Below are 5,369 nucleotides of genomic sequence, written 5' to 3' on the forward strand. Positions count from 1 at the left end.
GACATAGTTACTAACTACTAATGATCATGTAATAAGATACAAACATGGATAAGCACTTAACATAGAAAACGAAAAATAGAGAATTTAAGAACAAGGAATGAGTCCACCTTAATGATGGTGGCGTTTCCTTCTTGAGGAACCAATGATGTCTTTGAGCTCTTCTATGTCTCTTCCTTGTCTTTGTTGCTCTTCCCTCATTGCTTTTTGATCTTCTCTAATTTCATGAAGGATGATGGAGTGCTCTTGATGTTCCACCCTTAGTTGTCCCATGTTGGAACTTAATTCTCCTAGGGAGGTGTTGATTTGCTCCCAATAGTTTTGTGGAGGAAGATGCATTTGAGGCATCTCCGGGATCTCATGGTGATGAGCTTCATGCATTTCTTGAGATCCATGAATGGGCTCTCTTGCTTGCTCCATGCTTTTCTTAGTGATGGGGTTCTCTTCCTCAATGGGAATGTCTCCTTCTATGAAAGCTCCAGCTGAGTAACATAGATGGCAAATAAGATGAGGAAAAGCTAGCCTTGCCCCAGGAGAGGGCTTTTTGGCTATTTTGTAGAGTTCAAGGGAGATGACTTCATGAACTTCTACTTCCTCTCCAATCATGATGCTATGGATCATGATGGCCCGATCCACAGTAACTTCAGATCGGTTGCTAGTGGGGATGATGGAGCGTTGGATGAACTCCAACCATCCTCTAGCTACAGGCTTGAGGTCCCGTCTTCTTAGTTGAACCGGCTTGCCTTTGGACTCAATCTTCCATTGAGCTCCCTCCACACATATGTCCATGAGGATTTGGTCCAACCTTTGATTAAAGTTGACCCTTCTAGTGTAGGGGCGTGCATCTCCTTGCATCATAGGCAAGTTGAACGCCAACCTCACATTTTCTGGACTAAAATCAAAGTATTTCCCCCGAACCATTGTAATATAATTCTTTGGATTCGGGTTCTTACTTTGACCATGGTTCTTAGTGATCCATGCATTGGCATAGAACTCTTGAACCATTAGGATGCCGACTTGTTGGATGGGGTTTGTTAGAACTTCCCAACCTCTTCTTTGGATTTCATGTCGGATCTCCGGATACTCATTTCTCTTGAGCTTGAAAGGGACCTCGGGGATCACCTTCTTCTTGGCCACAACATCATAGAAGTGGTCTTGATGAGCTTTGGAGATGAATTTTTCCATCTCCCATGACTCGAAGGTGGAAGCTTTTGTCTTCCCTTTCCCTTTTCTAGAGGATTCTCCGGTCTTAGGTGCCATCAATGGTAATGGAAAAACAAAAAGCTTATGCTTTTACCACACCAAACTTAGAATATTGCTCGCCCTCGAGCAAGAGAAGAAAGAATATATGAAGAAGAAGAAGAAAATATGGAGGAGAGGGGGGAGAGGTGTATTCGGCCAAGAAGAGAAGAGAGGGTTGTGTTGTGTGAAAATGAGGAAGAATGGAGGGCTTTATATAGGGAAGGGAGGGGGGTAAGGTTCGGCCATAAGGGTGGGTTTTTGGTGGGAAAGTGATTTTGAATTTTGAAGGTAGGTGGGGCTTATGAGGTAGGTTTATGGGGGAGAGTGGATGGATGTGAGTGGTGAAGTGGTGATAGGGAAGAGAGATTGAGGTGATTGGTGAAGAGTTTTGGGGAAGAGTGTCTATGGGATTGTGTGAAAGAAGGGTGAGAAGAAGTGAGTGGAGGTAGGTGGGGATCCTGTGGGGTCCACAGATCCTGAGGTGTTCAAGGATTTACAACCTTGCACCAAATTAGGCATGCAATATACCCTTGCACACAACTTAGGGCATTCAGCGCCAGATTGGTGCTTGTTCTGGGCGTTGAACGCCCATTTGTTGCCCATTTCTGGTGTTGAACGCCAGAACCATGCTTGTTCTGGGCGTTCAGCGCCAGCTCTTCTCCAGGGTGCAATTCTGGCATTCAAACGCCCAGATGCTGCCCATTTTGGGCGTTCAGCGCCAGAACCATGCTCTGTTCTGGCGTTGAACGCCAGCCAGATGCTTCTTACTGGCGTTTAAACGCCAGTAAGGTCGTCCTCCAGGGTGTGATTTTTTTTCTGCTATTTTTTATTCTGTTTTTAATTTTTCTATTTTTTTCGTGACTCCACATGATCATGAACCTAAGAAAACATGAAAAACAAATAAAAATAGAATTAGATTAATAAAAATTGGGTTGCCTCCCAACAAGCGCTTCTTTAATGTCAATAGCTTGACAGTGGGTTCTCATGGAGCCTCACAGATGTTCAGAGCATTGTTGAGACTTCCCAACACCAAACTTAGAGTTTGGATATGGCCTCCCAACACCAAACTTAGAATTTGACTGTGGGGGTTCTGGTTGACTCTGTAGTGGGAGAAGCTTACTGTGCCTCTTTTCCATGTTTACAGAAGGATGACCTTGAGTTTTAAACACAAGGGAGTCCTCATTCAATTGAAGGACTAATTCACCTCTGTCAACATCAATCACAGCTCTTGCTGTGGCTAGGAAGGGTCTTCCAAGGATGATGAATTCATCCTCATCCTTCCCATTATCTAGGACTATGAAATCAGCAGGGATGTAAAGGCCTTCAACCTTTACTAACACGTCCTCTACTTGTCCATAAGCCTGTTTTCTTGAATTATCTGCCATCTCTAATGAGATTTTAGTAGCTTGCACCCCAAAGATTCCCAGTTTCTCTATTACAGAGAGGGGCATGAGGTTTATCCCTGAACCAAGGTCACACAGAGCCTTCTCAAAGGTCATGGTGCCTATGGTACAAGGTATTAGGAACTTTCCAGGATCCTGTTTCTTCTAAGGCAATCTCAGTTGATCCAGATCACTTAGTTCATTGGTGAACAAGGGAGGATCATCTTCCCAAGTCTCAATACCAAATAATTTGGCATTTAGCTTCATGATTGCACCAAGGTACTTGGTAACTTGCTCTTCAGTAATATCCTCATTCTCTTCAGAAGAAGAATACTCATCAGAGCTCATGAATGGCATAAGGAGGTTCAATGGAATCTCTATAGTCTCTAGATGAGTCTCAGATTTCTTTGGTTCCTCAGAGGGAAACTCCTTATTGATCACTGGACGTCCTAGGAGGTTTTCCTCACTGGGATTCACGTCCTCAACCTCCCTTACAGGTTCGGCCATGGTAATTAATTCAATGGCCTTGCACTCTCCTTTTGGATTTTCTTCTGTATTACTTGGGAGAGTACTATGAGGGATTTCAGTGATTCTTTCACTCAGTTGGCCCACTTGTGCCTCCAAATTTCTAATGGAGGACCTTGTTTCATTCATGAAACTCACAGTGGCCTTAGATAGATCAGAGACTAAGTTTGCTAAATTAGAGGTATTTTGTTCAGAGTTCTCTGTCTGTTGCTGAGTGGATGATGGAAAAGGTTTACTATTGCTAAACCTGTTTCTTCCCACCATTATTGAAGCCTTGTTGAGGCTTTTGATCCTTCCATAAGAGATTTGGGTGATTTCTCCATGAGGGGTTATAGGTGTTTCCATATGGTTCACCCATGTAATTCACCTCTGCTATTGTAGGGTTCTCAGGATCATAAGCTTCTTCTTCAGAAGATGCCTCTTGAGTACTGTTGGATGCAGCTTGCATTCCATTCAGACTCTGAGAAATCATGTTGACTTGCTGAGTCAATATTTTATTCTGAGCCAATATGGCATTCAGAGTATCAATTTCAAGAACTCCCTTCTTCTGAGGTGTCCCATTACTCACAGGATTCCTCTCAGAAGTGTACATGAACTGGTTATTAGCAACCATGTCAATGAGTTCTTGAGCTTCTGCAGGTGTTTTCTTTAGGTGAATGGATCCACCTGCAGAATTGTCCAATGACATCTTAGCTAATTCAGACAGATCATCATAGAATATATCCAGGATGGTCCATTCTGAAAGAATGTCAGAAGGACACTTTTTGGTCAGTTGCTTGTATCTCTCCCAAGCTTCATAGAGGGATTCACCTTCTTTTTGTCTGAAAGTTTGAACATCCACTCTAAGCTTGCTCAGCTTTTGATGAAGAAAGAACTTGCCTAAGAAAGTCTTGACCAGCTTATCCCAAGAGTTCAGGCTATCTTTAGGTTGAGAATCCAACCACACTCTAGCTCTGTCTCTTATAGCAAAAGGGAAAAGCATGAGCCTGTAGACTTCAGGATCTACTCCATTAGTCTTAACAGTATCACAGATCTGCAAAAATTCAGTTAAGAACTAAAAAGGATCTTCAGATGGAAGTCCATGAAACTTGCAGTTCTGCTGCATCAGAGAAACTAATTGAGGTTTCAGCTCAAAGTTGTTTGCTCCAATGGTGGGAATGGAGATGCTTCTTCCATGTAAATTGGAATTAGGTTCAGTAAAGTCGCCAAGCATCCTCCTTGCATTATTATTATTTTCGGCTGCCATCTCCTCTTCTTATTCGAAAATTTCTGAAAGGTGCTTGCTGGATTGTTGTAATTTAGATTCTCCTAGTTTCCTCTTCAGAGTCCTTTCAGGTTCTGGATCTGCTTCAACAAGAATGTTCTTGTCCTTGCTCCTGCTCATATGAAAAAGAGGGAACAGAAAAATAATAATAATAGGGATCTTTTTTGCCCAGGTATAGAGGTTCCCTTGTTGTTAGTAGAAGAAGAAGGGGAAAAGAATGTAATGTAAGGAAAGAAACACAAGGGTGAGGAGAGCAGAGATGTGAGATGAAAATAGAAGGAGATGAGAGAGAAAGAGAATTTTCGAAAATTATTTTTGAAAAATAGTTAGTGATTTTCGAAAATTAAAAGAAGAAATAAATTAAAATTGAATTTTGAAACAATTAGTTAATTAAAAAGAATTTTTGAAAAAGAGGGAGATATTTTCGAAAATTAGAGAGGGAGGGGGTTAGTTAGGTAGTTTTGAAAAAGATAAGAAACAAACAAAAAGTTAGTTAGTTGGTTGAAACAAATTTGAAAATCAATTTTGAAAAGATAAGAAGATAGGAAGTTAGAAAAGATATTTTAAAATCAAATTTTTGAAAAAGATATGATAAAAAGATATTTTTGAAAAGATATGATTGAAATTAGTTTTGAAAAAGATTTGATTTTTTTAAAATCACAATTAATGACTTGATTCACAAGAAATCACAAGATATAATTCTAGAACTCAAAGTTTGAATCTTTCTTAACAAGTAAGTAACAAACTTGAAATTTTTGAATCAAAACATTAATTGCTGAAGATATTTTCGAAAATTATTATATAAAATGAAGAAAAAGATTTTTGAAAAATATTTTTATAATTTTCAAAAATAAATAAGAAAAATAAAAAAATATTTGATTTTTGAAAAAGATTTTGAAAAAGATAAGATTTTTAAATTAAAAATTTGATTTGACTCATAAAAACAACTAGATTTTAAA

General features: G+C 39.7%; 1 non-coding gene across 1 annotated transcript; it reads left to right on the plus strand.

Moving 5' to 3' along the window:
- Nucleotides 1-3,892: 3,892 nt before the first annotated feature.
- On the plus strand, nt 3,893-3,996 carry LOC148573838 (small nucleolar RNA R71). Its single transcript, XR_015905860.1, has one exon. It is a non-coding gene; the product is annotated as a small nucleolar RNA R71 (small nucleolar RNA).
- The last annotated feature ends 1,373 nt before the right edge of the window (nt 3,997-5,369 follow it).

This window comes from Arachis ipaensis, chromosome B2 (genome assembly GCF_059453495.1).
Source record: "Arachis ipaensis isolate K30076 ecotype BB chromosome B2, ASM5945349v1, whole genome shotgun sequence".
NCBI lineage: Eukaryota > Viridiplantae > Streptophyta > Magnoliopsida > Fabales > Fabaceae > Arachis > Arachis ipaensis.